Genomic DNA, 17,802 nt, shown 5'->3' with positions numbered 1-17,802 from the left:
TTTGGGGCGAGTTCTGGATGGTTAGGTTCCAATCCCCTCCCAATTGTTATTGTGGGGGATCGAACACGTGTTTTTCCTACCAAATTCAGCGCCAATCACCACTGAACTAACAAGCAATTGATTCTTTTTTTCTTTGTAGTTTACCCATGTGTTTATTTTCCTTTTACTCTACTTTTTAAAAAATTAATATATTTTATTATTTTTATTATCTTTATTGACAATATGTATTATATTGTACAGGAACTTTGTAGGTGTAGTCTGCATAATGTAGGGAAATAGGGTAATTTAGCTTAAAAGTCATACCTACCTCCTATGTCCCTGGGAGAAAGTCCCATTTCTTTCTAGGCGTCTTTAAAAGATTGTCCATTTTACTTTTTGGTTGACATGGTACCAACGGGGTCGTGATTTCTTTCTACATTATTATGAGAACTGTCTTAATAAGGGGAAGAAATGAGAGAGATATCTCTCAAATAAAGATGACACACTTGGGATTGTATTTTTTTTTCACATCGAATAATTATACACAAGCAATAAAAAAACTAAAGAAAATAGCAAAAGGAAAATAATTAATCCGGAAAATAAATATTTGCGACTGCAAATAATGGCCTGGTAGTCGCAACGTGGTCGCTAATTTGCGACTACCTCTAAAAATTTGCGTCTGCATTACCGCTATAAAGCCTTTTACATAATAAAATTTTAAAAAATTGCTACGACTTATATTATTTCTGCGACTATCTAAGTCGTCGCTGCAGTATTTAGTGCTTTAAAAATAGGAAAATTTGCCAAATACAACCTAAAAAACTTTACACTTTAAGAGTTACAACCTTAAACTTTCAGTTTTCTCAATTACAAACTTAAACTTTATATCCTACTCACTTTCCAGCGAAAACTATCGCAAAATGATGTCATTAATACATTGTCCAACAATTTTAATTAATTTTTCAATAATTAAATTAACAATTATAAAAAATAGATAAATAAACTGACTTTCAAAAATCAGTAAATGAAAGAAACATGCGTCGAATTTATTGCCCCCAGCCTTTAGTAGATCATTTCCAACTACTCCAGTATTACTCGATCAACTCGTTATACCTTTTCCCAACATCTCTCTCAATTCCCAACTTTAATTACTCCTTCTGAACTACCAAACTCCATCATCAATTACCCGGCCTCATTGATAAATTGTTCTTCCATCCCCAACTCCTCCCTCAATCTCTTTCACTCTGCTTTCTCGATATGTCATGGTTGGAAGTTGAAGTAAAGGTCCAAGTTTGGAAGCTTCAAAGATGACAGGTAATCCTTGTCTCAGTTTCCATTTTTTCCCTTATCGTCGTTGAAATAATGTCAAAACTAAAAATTGACGTAGAATTGTTGTGAAATTGGGGTTTTTATTTTAAAAAATTAGGGTTCGTTGATAAGGTTTTATTGATTGGGGGGTTTCCAGAAATTAGGGTTCTTCAATTTGGGGTTTTCAAAAATTAGGGTTTTTCGAATTGGGGGTTTTCAAAAATTAGGGTTCCTTGGGGTTTTCAAAAATTGTGTTTAATGGAGTATAATTTGGAGAAATCATCGTCGATTGGGGTATAATCAACAAAGATGCTGATTTTATTTAAATTTAATTGTGAATTAGGGATAGTCGATTCACTAGTAGAAAAAACTTCATTTGCAACCCCTTATTTTCAACTCAGCTAATGAATAGAAGTTGCAAAATCTCTTTGGTCAACGCGGGTCAGACATTAATGAATTATTATTAGCGTTTTTTTACCGATGAACGCTGCGAAAAAGAGATAAAAAATCAAAAAAATATTCGCAGCTTGCGCTATGTATCTCCACGCTGCGAAATGTCACTTAATTACCACTCATGCACTTCGATTCGCGCGTTGTGCGTTTTAATCCCTTTTCAGGTCTAAAAAAACAAGCCCATCTTCTCAACCAACCTCTCGAACTCTCCGTCTATTTTGTAATTCTCTCTCAAACCCTAGGTTGCATTCTTCTTAGCTTCCTCCCTCCCCGAATCTCTCATTGACATCTTCCTCCAAATCTTTAATGGATTCATCTTCTTCGATTTTGTGTCAAGTCTTTCCACCTCGGTCATAGAGAGAAACAAAGGGAGGAAGAAAGAGAAAGACGCTGGCCTTTTGCTATGCTCAACGTTCTACTATTACTTCGTGATTGCGGCAGGGATTCGATGCCTAAACTCTATTAGTTATTCTTTGATTTTTATTTATTTATTATGTTTCTTTGATATGATTGTTTATAGGTTTGATTTTTTGTTATTCGTTTGACTTGTTTATTTAATTTACAATTTTGGGGTTTTATCAATCGAGCGACTAATCATTTAGGGTTAATTTTTTAGGTTTTTAAAGTTATTTCGGTTAATTTTGTTGATTTTAGGGCCAAATTGTGTCTGGTTATTTGGAATTCACACAATTCGTTTTTGTTTGATTTTCGTATATTCGAATCACCTGCGATGAGATTTTCTTTGACCTGTGCAATTGGGTTATTTCGTTCTCAAAGTTTTGGTTCTCTGAGATCTGTATCTTATTTTTATTGTGAAGTTCCGTTCAAATGGTTTTCATCAATCTCTGATAGACGGTTTGCAAAGAAATTGATGATTTGGAATCCCCTTTTCTTGCTGACATCTCTTGCGTCAAAAATAGGAGAACATGATGAGTAATTGAGTACCATAAATGCCAAATATAGTTATCTTTGTGTCATATTCTTGAGCAGAATGTTGTATGTATATATGATCTGTGCCAACTGTAATTTGCTGATGACGTTGACCTGGATATACAGAGTATGAATTTTCTGATATCGTGTATATACAAATATGAAATATATGCTTCTCTGAATCTAAAAGTGACCAATTAAGCTGCTTATTTTTTCTCTTCGTAATATGGGGCTATACCTAACAAATCTATTGGAATCATAGAACTTAAAAAAATACAGAAAATATTTTTTTACATGGTTTTAACATTTTTGAGAGTGAATTACTCTACTATCATCCTAAACATAGTACAATTTTTCCCTGTTTGATATAGGACATAGATTTTTGAAGCTTATTATCTTCTTACAGATTCATATAACGCTAACCTTGTAATAAACGAGGGAGAGTCTGTGTATGACTATTGTTGGTACCCTTACATGTCTGCTTCAGGCATGTACTACAGGCCTTTAACCTTCTTTTGTGTTCACATATATATAACTGTTTAGATTTCTCCTTCTCTGTACTTCAGCCTTCAATGCTTGATTGATACAAGAATTTTATTTTATTTTTAGTTTTGGGGAGGTGAGGTATCTCATTAATCTCTGATACTCCTAAATGAAAGATTTAACATGCTTGATGATGTTGGGTTATTGAATCTCTTCTGTATCTTGCTATTATCGCAGTCCCTCTCACGAGGTGCCTACTTAAAGCAATAACATGTAAATAACCTTGTGATTGGCATGATTGCAAAGATGCTATTCCATTACACCCTTCAATTCTGGATAAATAATATCATCGCCCTTGTGTTTTTCTTTTCCGATACGACTAGCTGTATTTTTGCAACAACTCGTGACCATCCTATTCATCTTTGGGATTCAACTACTGGTGAGGTGTTGTACCTTTTGGTAAATCAGTGTGTCTCTCTCTTTCTGGTTCTTAATAATAAGAATCTGCTGTAGATATCAAATGTGAGTATACCGAACAAAAATAAGTGAATGCTCAAAATTAATTTTTTATTTCTATCATTCCACACATAACTGAATAATGGAAAAGGTTCTTCAAGAGTCTCAGGACCCAGAAGGCCAGAAGTGCATGATAAAAACTGTAACACCCCCAAATTTCTCTTTTTTTTATAACTATTATTTATTTGAATAAACCAAAATGGAGAGAAACTTTGGAGTATTACCGCCACGTGATTACGTTAAAGGCTAATCAACTCAACTAATGCAGCGGAATAACTCAAATACTTTTCTTTATTGAGTAATAATAATGGAAATATTAATAATGTATGTTCGATAAACCCTTGAAATTAAAATACTAAAATCTAAACTCACAAATGAAACCAACTTAGAAAATAAATCCTAACTAGTCAACTTTCCATTAATCCCGTATGCAAGAATATCACATCATCACATCAAATTCCTGAAAACTGCTCACCAAAAGGTGAACGGGGCCAAGCCAAAACAAATAGGAAATACGGGTTAGCAAAAGCTAAGTACGAATATGTGCAAGACATGTAAAACATTTATATATAGTTGAACATACTTTCACAAACCATTTAATTCAAACTTTCTTAATTGAAATCACAGAAGATTCATTTTCCACATGTAGAAACTTTCCATAAATAGTAACTTTCCAAATATAGTAACTTTTCAAAAGTATAAACATTTCCAGAATTAAAATTTTCAAAATAGAAATTTTCCAAAAGTAGAAACATTCCATGAAAAGAAATATTCCCAATATATAAATTTTCCAAATATAACAATATTCCAAAAGTAGAAACTTTCCAAAAATAGATTCCAATTAGAATATGGAAATCGAACACCTCTTCTTATCTCCCCTTCCTTCCTAAATGTGCACACCCCCAAGCTAGTATTCCATCACAAATCTATACATTGGGGTACTAACCAAATAATAGTCAACAAGTGACCCTCGACTTACACAACAAGTGATGCGTATGAACATAAAAGTTCCATGAAATCCATTCCACCTTGAGACTTTATAAAAGTATAATAATGTCATGAAAGACCATCCAATTCCAACCATATGATAAACCAACAATCCTCCTTTTATTTAATCAAATTTATTTTTAAAGAAAACAACGTATTTTGAAATAAATATTTATAACTCATCAAAATTAACCAAACTACTTCAAACACCACTTGAACAAATCCATCATCATATTAAAATCAATAAAAATATTTAACCTTTCAAAAATCCTCAAACAATTTTCATAAATCAAGAAACAATTCAAAATCACTAATTCACAATTTTCAATTTGAAAACAATTAATAGTTAATAATCAAACCATACATAGATTTCAATCTATAACAATCTAGCCACATACACGTAACTTGATTAAATAACACCTCACACAAAGATTAGTTTGATCCTGCTACAGATCACTCACGAGTTCCTAACAATTAATAAATAAAATCCTAATTAATTCATGTTAAACAATTAAATTAATAAAAATAAATCTAATGGACTTAAATTTAATTCATGATTTATGAATGCATAATAACAGTATTATAAATCAAAATTTCGAACTTATGGTTTAAAAATACACTTTTAAAAATTACGGCATTAATTTAGGAGAGTTTAAATAGTAAAAACTGATCGTAAAAGAGAAGGCTTTGAAAACAATTGGGGTGTGGAAGTCACGACACCAAGAGGTAGACGTCGGCGGCAAAGAGTGCACGACGGGGGTGTCGTGGTGGTGGTATAAGGGTTTTAGGTAAGAAGGTTTAGAGCCAAAGAGGGAGAAGAAGTTTAAGAGCGGGCTTGGGAAAACTCTCAACTTTTGATGTGAGGAATGATGAATGAAGTAGGGGGTATTTAATTATTTATAGGTGTAGGATTAGGGTTAGGGTTAGAATGGAACCCTAAGGGGTATGGCCGTGGTTGGTGTTCAAGTTATGATAGGATTCTGAATCTAGTCATGATTTTGGTGATATTCGGTTTAGAGTAAAATTCTTTAAAATAGAAATACAAAAGATAAAATCACGAAATTTTAAACATATGCTTGATAATTAATTAAGATTTATCCTGAAATTTTCAGGATTTATCTCAAAGAATTCGGATTTTTAGGGAATTTTGAATTGGTAAAACTCTTTAAATCCAATTTTAAATAGAATTATCTTATTTTTTCAAAATAAATCCGAAATATATTCTCATAAATATCTTATCATATAAGACTGATTTTATAAAATACTAAACATAATTTTCGGATTTATAAAATAGTTTTAAGTTGATTAAAACTCTTTTTCTCCAAAATTGATTCCTAATAGAATTAGGAATTAATAAAATCCGAAAAAAAATAATTTAAATTCAGTTTTGAAAATAATATTCCTCTAAGAAATTTGAATATTTTCCCTCTAAAATATTTGAATATTAAATATATATTAAAAAAATGCATAAAATGATTAATAAAGTACATAAAATGATTAATAAAATGCCTAAAAATATGGGGTATTACACCGGTTTGGTCCAATTCCGGTCCGGTTCGGTCCAATTTCCGGTCCGGACCGGACCGTGCACACCCCTACTTGCTGCTGCCCGTGTCGCATGCGGCTCGGCCTAAGCACAGCAGCCCGTATGGCTCGACGAGCCATACGTCCACCATACTTGTGTTCGTGCTTGGTTCGTGATACGGACCAACTTAATTAAAATTAAATTTAATTTCACGAACTTGCATTAATTTTATTTTTCAAAAAGTTACGATTTTTATTTTCGAAAAACAACGATTTTTAACGATTTATAAATTCCAACGACAATCCAATTTCGTAAAATTATTAAATCAAGGGCTAACAATATTCAAACTTTTATGAACGAACGAATCAACATTAAAGTTTGAACTTTTAATTAACAAAATCCGAAGCTTTAAATCGTTCATAAACAATTAAATTTCAGATTTTAATAATTTGGTTTAAGTGCGATTAAAATTAATGAAACCATTAAAAATTTTAATCCAATAATTTTTAAAATTAGCCACTGACCCATGAAATTATACCCCATTTCCAAATTAACCGAATTATTAAACCAAAATTAATTAAAATTCAATTAGTGTTTCAAATTTTATGAATTGGGGAAAGGCAAAATTAGGGTTTACACTTATTGGAAAAATCTGAAAATTATATCATAGATCAAGAATATACCCAGAAAGATTGTGTCAAAATTTCAAGAAATTCCGAGTAGTTTAGGTCTACATTTTAATTGAATTACTGTTCGACACTTTTAATTTTTAATGAAAAATTAACAAAAACGCCCAAAAAACGATACTTCGAGGCCTGTTTTTTCAATTCCGTTCTCATGAGTTGATCTTAGAAAATATTTTTAAATCAAATTAGGGTTTTAAAACTCGAAACAACGAACATTTTTGATTTCGGACCTGATTATTACGCAATTCATCCAATAATTCGTAAAAATTCCGATAAATCAACAAAAATCCCAAATTTTTCGCCATATGCAAAAACAATAATAATTATGCTAATTCATGCTTTGAATACATAAGGCTCATGATACCACCGTAGGGGAATACAGTTAAACATAATAACATGTGCGGAATAATCCCCAAAGCCAGGAAACATGTATAAAGCACAGATTAAGCAAACTTACATTCGAAGCGTGTTTTCCACAATAATATGTCAACGAACACGAACAAAGAACTCCACTTGTCATTCCTCTACTTGGTTCACCGACACGTTCAGATCCGTCTTGATTATCGTAGCTTAGACAATCGATCAAGATACTTTGCTTTTGGGAAGAACTCACTTTGGAGGCACAGAGAGAATTAGGGTTCTCTGTGTCTCTAGGGTTTGAGTAATATGAATTGTGTGTTGGAAATTACAATTGACCTATTGTATTAATGATGTAACCGGCCAAGAACCAAAGGCCTTGACCGGCCACATCACGCAAGCCACGGAACGCACAGCCCCGCCCAACGACACACACTGCAGGCCGAAGCCCACAGCGCGCGCGCGCCGAGCAGCTGGGCCATGGGCCTGCTCGCTCGCGCTGCGTTCCTTGCTGTGCGTGCTGTTGTGTGCTCGCGCCCAATGGGCTGGCCTTGCTCGCCTTTGCTCGCGAGCTTGCTGGCTCGTTGGGCCTTGCACGCTTACGTGCTTGGCTCGACGGGCCGACAACTCCGATGCCCTTCGTATTCGCGATTTAATATATTTCCGATATATTATTTATCGTTTCGTATTCGACGAATCACCGTCGTACGATACGATTTATTCGTGTCGCCCAGCTTACGAATATCCGCGATACGATATACGATTCCGACAAAGGTCGTGTCGTATAATACGTTTCCAACTAATTCCCGAAAAGCTATTAAATGAATTTCCGATTCATTTAATCCGGTGATCTGTTACGTGTCATTGGTGTGACCTTGTAGGTTCAGTCAAGAGTAAGTTGTGAGTTCAACATCCATTAGAACTCACTGATCGGAAGCATTGCTCCAGCTAGCTGTTCCGATCACTTGATCTCACTGAATTAATTGTTCGCAATTAATCTGAACCTTGGTATTAGACTTAATGCACCTTTGGTGAAGGACATATTTCCTTCATTAACACATAATTATAAAGCCACATACACGTACCTTGATTAAATAACACCTCACACAAAGATTAATTTGATCATGCTACGGATCACTCACGAGTTCCTAACTATTGATAAACAAAACCCTAATTAATTCCTGATTAAACAATTAAATTAATAAAAATAAATCTAATGGACTTAAATTTAATTCATTAGTTATGCATGCATAATAACATTAATATAAATCAAAATTTCGAACTATGGTTTAAAAATAAACTTTTAAAAATTACAGCATTAATTTAGAAGAGTTTAAATAGTAAAAACTGGCCGTAAAAAGAGAAGGCTTTGAAACCAATTGGGGTGTGGAAGTCACGACACCAAGGTGTAGACGTCGGCGGCAAGAGTGCACGATGGGAGTGTCGTGGTGGTGGTATAGGGGTTTTAGGTAAGAAGGTTTAGAGCCAAAGAGGGAGAAGAAGCTAGTTTAAGAGCGAGCTTGGGAAAACTCTCAACTTTTGATGTGATTAATAATGAATGAGGGAGGGGTATTTATAGTTGTAAGATTAGAGTTAGGGTCATAATTAAACCCTTATAGGTAGATTCGGAGTTGGTGTTTAAGTTAGGGTAGGATTCTGAATCTAGTCATAATTGTGGTGGTTTTCGGTTTAGAGTAAAATTGATTTTAAATAGAAATACGAAAGATAAAATCACGAAATTTTATACAGAGTCTTGAATAATTATTTAAGATTTATCCTGAAATTTTCAGAATTTATCTCAAAGAATTCGGATTTTTAGGGAATTTTGAATTGGTAAAACTCTTAAAATCCAATTTTAAATAGAATTATCTTATTTTTTAAAAATAAATCCGAAATATATTCTCATAAATATATTATTTTATAAAACTGATTTAATAAAATACTAAACATAATTTTAGGATTTATAAAATAATTTTAAGTTGATTAAAACTCTTTTTCTCCAAAATTGATTCCTAATAGAATTAGGAATCTATATCCAATTTAATTAATTTAATAAAATACGAAAATAATATGTTAAACTTATTTGTTTATAAATAATATTCCTCAAAGACATTTGAATATTTTCATTCCAAAGTATTTGAATATTTTTCCTTCCAAAATAATTTAATATCAATTATATATTAAAAAAAATGCATAAAATGATTAATAATATGCCTAGAAACATGGGGTATTACAAAAACCACCAAAATTGTCCTTCCTTTATTCTTATATTCACCATATTTCAAACCTTGGAATTTATGGTTTCTGCCTTCCTCTGGTCAGCATAGTTTTTTTATTTGGATTAGTTTTTCAGCTACGATGTACATATCGAGCTTTTGATGCTATGGATGATATTACTACAACCTTTACAATTGATTTCAACCCTACTGGAACCAAGTATATACCATCATATATATGCTTGGAGAATTCTTTGTTGTCTTGCTTTTCTAGTTTTTACTTTCATGTATTTGTATCTTGTCAAATTCATGTGTTGAACACCATCTAATTCGAGGACTATACCTGAATTGTGTGCAATGTTTACATGATTTGGCAGAAATAATTGAGCGGTTTTTCTTATTCTCATCTTTTCTCATCTTACCCAATTTCTTCGCAGGATATTTGCTGGGTACAACAAAACATTGAGGGTGTTTGGTGTACATCGCCCTGACAGAGATTTTAAAAAACATTCCACTCTTGAAGGATCCAAAGAAGGGAAGTCTAGTACAACATTCTTCCTTTTCACATAATTGCACAACTTTTGCGAAGGATTTTGATTGTTTTAGAATTTCGTTCAAGCTAAGTTTTAGTTTAGGGCTTAAAATAAGAGTCTTGGTTGTTGATAAGAAAAGATTCCAAGTTCCTAAACTCAGGTGAACTTATCCTGATGTAAAGTGAATTTAACGAAATTAAGATGTTTCAACCTGTTTCTGTATTGCTTTAAGAGTGAGTGGCTACGATGTTTGAAAGCTGAGGACAGTTTCTGCTACTGTGTAGGTATCACTTGTCTTTAGACCTCCCTCCTTTTGTGGAATTTGTGGCAAAATATGAAGTTTATGAAAATGGAAAAAGGTGAGGTAATTTTTGTCATACCATAATAAGAGTGCAAGAACTATTAAACACCATTCTTATACTATCATACTATCATATTTGTCATACCCGTTTCACCTGCAATTCACCTGATGTGCCCGCATGAGGGGGAATAAGTTTATTTTGAGTTGTTTGTTAAGTAAACTCAGGAGCATTGAGATATTGAATCTGAAGCTATATGATAATGATGATGATGTGATAAGGTTGCTGCAGGAGGTTCTTACTAATGCAAATGTTTTGGAGGATCTTAATGTGTGGGTTCGTTTTCATTCTGATAAAATTGAAAAGAAATTGAGGATGAGGGAATTCGAGTTCTGTAAGAAATTGTTTATGCTTCCAAGGAGTTCACTAAGCTGCCAGATTGACTTCTCTGGAAAACTCTTCCAATTTTTTAAGAAAGACTTCGTAGATGGTGAACTTTGCATCAACAGAAATTGAATAGTGAGGTAACTTGAACTCCTCCTTTTACATATACGTAGTACTAGTTATTCTATAGCCTCGTATATGCATTTTTGTTTGGGTTAGTTGTTTGGATGGGAAACATCTCCATTTCATTAGCATATTTTTTTGCTTCTGTAAATTCTTGTATTGTATTTTCCCATGCTTATATCTATCTCACACTAATTGTGAATGACAAGAGGCTTGAGCAGAGTATATTCAGACCTGTCATGAAGTTATATCAGTGATCCATATCTATCTTGAAGAATGTAGTCTAGTTCTTTGTTGTCATATATGTTTATTTTTTAGGGGAACGACCATGGCCATTAGCTTATATTATTAATTAAACAAAAATCGGAAGCAATTACGTTTTCGGTTTTAATTTAATTTTTATTTTCAGTTTATGTTACGCGAATGTGTCTGTCGGTACACCAGTGTCATGGTTTCTAGTGGCTCTGGATACGGGCAGTCACCTTTACTGGTTACCTTGTGACTGTGTTCCTAATTGTGTAACGAGATTACAGTTTAGTTATAATGAGGTAAGCTACATAATTCTAATTTACATCCTTTTGCTGTCAGAATCTATTTGCGTGTAATGTGTGTGATTGGCATGTAAATTTCTAGCAATTTAGATAGTTAACAAACCATTATTTTGTTCAATGTTCTTGTGTCAATTTTGGTGATAGTTTTCCATTTTTGACCACAAACCAAAGGCATCACTCTTTCTCTTCAAGTCTTTCCTGTATTACACTCTAACCACCTTTTTCCTTTCCCCCTTTCTTTTTGGATTCAGGCTTTAGTCTTCAACCAGCTTGCGTACTTCATTCACATGATCCCAACTCAGATGCTCTAGCCCTTACTGTCAAAACAACAGAACACTAGAGGAAAAAACATCATAAGTTGCCCTTAAAATAGGCTTATAAGTTGCCCTTTATAAGAGCAACAGATGGCTGGGACACTTTTGTAAAATTATCAAAAGTTGTCCTTAACAAGGGCAACTTATAAGCTTCACATAAGTTGCTCTTGTTGCAAACAAGGGCAACTTTTCAGTTTTTATTTTTTTTACAAAAATCTGCAATATAGTTCCTGATATTCTGCAACACAATTTCTGATTTTGCAATATAAAATTCTGCATTATAATTTATAGAATACTGTTTCACCAAACATTAGCTTGACATTCCTCAAAAATGATATAAATTTCAAATTTCCAATAATATTACCGAATTAATTCAAATGTAATTAATTAAATCAATAAATAACAAAGTAATGTAAGAGTCACGGATAACTACAAGCCTGCTCTATTTATTACATTGAGGGTAGTTCACACGTTGAAGTAAGTAGCCCACTTGTCTCGAACTTCATCAAACTCCTCTTTGATAAAGGGCCCCTCCCTTGGAGTTTTGAAAACCTTTAAAAGAACAACGTACATGCAAACTAATAAATTGAAATAAGTTTCATATGCGAAAACATAAATTATATTGGCAGCGAAAACAACTTTCTGAGTTTACTAAGATTCATTTCAAGTTCTTTATGCACATCTAAGGCTCATTTAGCTCGATATAGAACATATTTGGCCAAAAATGATATTTTTGATCCCAAATATAAACAAATGAACCTAAGGACACTTTCTAAATATTTTTCATGATTCATATGATTAGTTATATGTTTATAATACTCATTTCAAGTTCGTTATGCACGCATATGGGTCATTTGGGTCGATATAGGTCATTTATGACCAAAAATGGCATTTTCGATCCCAACTACCAACAAACGAACCTATTTCCATATTCTAAACGTTTTTCATGATTCAATTGATTAGTTATATGATTATAAGACTCATTTCAAGTTCGTTATGCACGCCTATGGATCATTTGGGTCGATATAGGTCATTTATGGCCAAAAATGGCATTTTCCATCCCAACTATAGAGAAACGAACCTAAGAAAACTTTCTAAATCTTTTTCATGTCTCACACGCTTAGTTAGAGGTTACTAAGATTCATTTCAAGTTCTTTATGCACACATAAGGCTTATTTGGCACGATATAAGTCATATTTGGCCCAAAATGGCATTTTCGATCCCAAATATCAACAACTGAACCTAAGGACACTTTCTAAATATTTTTCATGATTTATATGATTAGTTATATGTTTATAAGACTCATTTCAAGTTAGTTATGCACGCATATGGGTCATTTTGGTCGATATAGGTCATTTATGGCAAAAAATGGCATTTTCGAACGAACCTAAAGATACTTTCTAAATCTTTTTTATGTCTCATATGCTTAGTTAGAGGTTACTAAGATTCATTTCAAGTTCTTTATACACACATAAGGCTCATTTGGAACGATATAGGTCATATTTGGCCCAAAATGGCATTTTCGATCCCAACTATCAACAAACGAACTTATATTCAAATTCTACACATTTTTCATGATTCATATGATTTGTTATATGTTTATAAGACTCATTTCAAGTTCGTTATGCACGCCTATGGGTCATTTGGGTCGATATAGGTCATTTATGGCCAAAAATGGCATTTTCGATCCCAACTACCAACAAACGAAATTATTTCCACATTCTAACCATTTTTCATGATTCATATGATTAGTTATATGTTTATGAAACTCATTTCAAGTTCGTTATGCACGCCTATGAGTTATTTGGGTCGATATAGGTCATTTATGGCCAAAAATGGCATTTTCGATCCCAACTACCAACAAGCGAACCTATTTCCACTATCTAAACCTTTTTAATGATTCATATGATTATTTATATGTTTATGAAACTCATTTCAAGTTTGTTATGCATGCCCATGGTTCATTTGGTTCGATATAGATCATTTATGGCCAAAAATGGCATTTCCGATACCAACTATCAACAAACGAACTTATATTCAAATTCTAAACCTTTTTAATGATTCATATGATTAGTTATATGTTTATAAGACTCATTTCAAGTTCGTTATGCATGCCTATGGTTCATTTGGGTCGATATAGGTCATTTATGTCCAAAAATGGAATTTTCGATGAGTTAAGAGTTAAGAGTATGGAGCATGGAGCACTTTATTTCTTCATTCAAGTACAATAGAACAAGTCAAGACCACATTAATTGTTAATTCTACTATCACATAAATCATCATAACTAACATTCGATGTTTTGAGCAGATCAGTTGCTGATCTACTATTGCTGATCTGATCAGCAGCAGATCAACAACAGTAGATCATCAGCTGATCAGATCAGAGACTGCTCAGATCAGCTGCTGATCTACTGCTGATCGATCTGATCAGCTGCTGATCTGCTGCTGATCGATCTGATCATCTTTTGATCTAATCAGGTACTGATCTGCTGCTGCTGATCTGTTGCTGATCATATCGGAAGCTGATCAGATCTGCTGCTAATTTACACCGGGATTTTCAACGAGTTATACTGCGATTTTCTGCCTTGTACAATGCATTGGATGTATAATCGACTCGATTATACTATCAATTTATATTATAAATATACTAGCAAACAAACATGAATGTTGCACAAGTAAGCAAAAATTCTGAACCATAAATACAAGAACTAAAAGAGAATTACAGGATACTGATAATCTGATCAGAAACCTAACTTCATACTACATATTTGGATAACAGCTATTTAGTTTTCTTCCTTAATTAAACTTAAAAGGAGTGAACAATCACTTTTAGCCAATCAGTAGGACTTGATAGAACCACAAAAGGAAAAGAAATGAAGAACATTCAATTACACAAATACAGAGAACTTGATACGAGTTTACCTTTCATTGCAGAATCCTTTGTCACAGCTTTTGACTCCTCATGAGCATTCTGCATGGAAGTTTAATACACCATTTAGAAGAAAGGCATCGAAAATTTCTATTCCTTTCACAAAAAAAGTGTCCTGAAATTTTGCCATACAGTAGCTAAAAAATTGTATGCTTACCTGAAGCTTTCTTAGAAGCTCGTTGATCTTCTCATATTGTTTGTCTATCTCTTGAACCTGGAAGAAAAGAAAGTGTTTCAGGCGTTCAAGTATTAGATTGATGAAGAAAAAGAGTGTGTAAGTGTATCTCTGATCTATAATTAACAAAAGTGTAAATACAACTCAAGACTGTTTCCACTGTAAAAAGTTCCTTGCAAAACCTAAGAATTTAAGACAAACTTCGTGTCCAAATAACAATAGATTAGCAGGAAAATGATCTGAGTACATGATATGAGCATAGAGTACCTAATTTAAGCTTTGTCGAATGTCAAAAGGAAAATGATCTTTCCCATTATTATAATACGTGAAAAAGCAATTATAAATCCCGTGCAAGGCCAATTTCACAAACAACAAGCAGTTTTGTACTCAAATAATTCAATCTGATGTCAAAAAATGGACAAGAATGGTTATGATCAGGCCACTTAGCTACAACACTGGAAGAGGAAAGCAACCAAGAATAGTTTTTAAAGGGTGTTCCAACAAACCTCAAAGCATCATTTTCAGTATCTGCAACATTAACTACATTTCTTTTCGCGTTGTAAGCAAGGCCCTACAAATACACAAACATACATATTATAGATTAGAGAAAGAACATATGTCTATAACTACAGTTCACAAGCATTGCAAATAATGCAAAAAGAAGCATTTCAACTCAAAGAGTTGAGATTAATACTACTCGTATATCACCTGAGTAGAAAAATCTTAGGGTATCTGGGTATGATCAAATTTTAGTTCTCAATCGAGAAGGAGTAATCATAAATATAAGCATTAATTACAAAAGCAATCAGGTTTGGTGAAAAATTTCACAATTTGCACAAGCGACAATAAAAAAGACCATAAACCCCATTCTCGGAAATAAGTTTCAAAATAAAATTGCATATTTGGTCCTCAACAAAAATTAAACTCTAAAATCAATATACAATTTGGGTTTCCAATCCAGTTTTGCCTTCCATTTCTCAATCAATCAGTCAATCCCGACATCATAAATGGAATATTAAAACCTTAATATACCGAAAATGGTAAAATTACAGAACAATTTCGTACCTCGTAAAGATTCGTCTGCGAGCAAGAACTCGACTGCTCGCGAATCATCGGTGACTCGCTTTCTCTTCCTCGAACTCGACTGCTCGACTGCTCGGATCGCTGGTGGCTGCGGCCTGCGGTGGCTGCGGCGAAGAGAGAGAGAGGGAGCAGGGAGATGGTTTGCAGGGTGAGAGACGTATGTTGGCTGCAGGGAGGAGAGGCAGTGTTGGTTTTATTTTTAGTTCCTAGGTCAAAGGTTGCGTTTGTTTGGAGGGAAAAGTTCAGATTTTATTTTTTTTTAATTTTTTTTTGTTCTTAAAGGTTGTACTTGTTTAATAAGGGCAACCTTTGATGAGCAACCTATAAGGATTTTTCCTCTAATGGAAGCTACGATCCTAAGGAAATCGATCAACTGCCCCTATGGAGTTGCTTATGTCCAAGCAAACACATCATCTTCTGGTTACTTAGTAGAGGATGTATTCTATCTCTCAACGAAGAGTGGAGGTGCAGGTGCATTTGGTCCGCTATCAATGTCGGCTTCATGAATTTTAAACATCGAGATTTTTTTTATAGAAATTATTGCGATGATATGTTGAGAATAAAAAGATGTTTTGTAGTGTAAGCGGTTGATATTAATTTTGTTTGAGGATAATGTAAATATGTATAATACAGGTTCTAGATGATAATATTAGGGATGCTAATACAAATTCATTGTAACTGCTGTAATTTAATTTTTCTTTGAAAAATAAATGGACTATTTGTACTCTGTTCAGAAACCCTATAAGTAGTGTCAAAATTTTAACTTGTGAAACTTCTATTTACAACGCATGCATACATCAAAAGGTTGCAAATAAGGGACATTTCGTAGCCCGCGCTATCTTGGCGCGCTGCAAAATAATGATTTTTTGTAGCGTTTTTGTTCGTTGCGAATAAAAGAACATTATTTTCCGCACTCACAATTGCAGCGCACAAAAATGCTGCCAAAAGCCCCTTTAACGCGCGCTGCAAATAACCTTTTTTCTACTAGTGATTTGATCTGCAAATTATGAGTCGTGGATTAATTTGTTTCCTTTAAAATGTGGAGCTTTAGACAAGATTTACAAGGGAGTGTAATGTGTTTTGTTGGATGTTTGTGTACAGGGTAAGTTACAAGAAGGCAATTAACATGTGATTTGCATCTACTTTTGACGGGTAGATGAAGAAGACGCAACACCATGGAAAACTGAAGTGATTCTTGGTTTGATGGCTGACAAGGGACACCTGTCTCATAAAGTTTCAATGTTGAAGAGGAATGTTGGTGAATCAAACAACACAGTTAGGAGGGTGTAGAAGAAAATATGTTTTGTTGATGTTGCATAGTTTCAGTGGTGGGATTGGTTGTTGATTTTGGGTTCTTTTCAATGTATGTGTTGTTTTTGCCTTGCTGTTGATGATGGAGAAGTAGTCGTGATAGTGATGATGTAGATGTTAGGTGTTGTTGTTTATTATGATGTTAGTTGGTGTTGATGATGATGATGTTAGATTTTGGCTTAACCTAGGGTAGTAGGTTGTAACTCAGGTACTATTGGTTTAGTGTTCGTAGTGGTTACATAAACCCGAGTTGTGTGGACAAATTTTTTGCATTTTGTAAATTGTATTACCATGGATGAAATGAAATGAAGTTTGTTGTTTATTTATTTGTGGTTGTGTTAATTTACTTGCTTTAGTATGGTTTTGATTTTGAGTCAATTATGGTCAACTTTGACCAACAATAAAAAGTCAACCGTGGCAAATATATCAGCAAATGTTAGCAGATTATCTCCTCTGCACTCAAGCTTCAGTATCTTTATGACTATCTGCACTTGCATACATTGTAGGACTGTATGATGGCCTTGACTTGGATATCAAAGCCAATGATCTGAATTCTTGTGTTGCTGCAAAGATAGCAACATCTTATACAGCTGTCTATTTTGTCTTGTTGGAGGTTAGAAATATGCAGATATGGACTATTCGTATGTCTTACATTCAATG

The 17,802-nt window shown here is 33.6% G+C and overlaps 1 long non-coding RNA gene across 4 annotated transcripts; it reads left to right on the top strand.

Annotated features, from left to right (window-relative positions):
• Positions 1-963: 963 nt before the first annotated feature.
• On the top strand, positions 964-17,416 carry LOC130461191 (uncharacterized). Of its 4 annotated transcripts, none has more exons than XR_008921590.1 (4): positions 976-1,293; positions 9,878-10,332; positions 10,554-10,796; positions 11,582-11,937. It is a non-coding gene; the product is annotated as an uncharacterized lncRNA (long non-coding RNA). The 4 variants fall into 4 exon arrangements; XR_008921589.1 differs by having other exon boundaries at positions 980-1,293; positions 10,564-10,796; XR_008921588.1 differs by lacking the exon at positions 11,582-11,937 and adding an exon at positions 16,933-17,416 and having other exon boundaries at positions 964-1,293; positions 9,878-10,796.
• The last annotated feature ends 386 nt before the right edge of the window (positions 17,417-17,802 follow it).

The sequence above is a fragment of the Spinacia oleracea genome, chromosome 5 (assembly GCF_020520425.1).
Source record: "Spinacia oleracea cultivar Varoflay chromosome 5, BTI_SOV_V1, whole genome shotgun sequence".
Taxonomy (NCBI): Eukaryota; Viridiplantae; Streptophyta; class Magnoliopsida; order Caryophyllales; family Amaranthaceae; genus Spinacia; species Spinacia oleracea.
The sequence above is the reverse complement of the archived record's forward strand: the minus strand, read 5'-3'. Positions and strand labels throughout refer to the sequence as shown.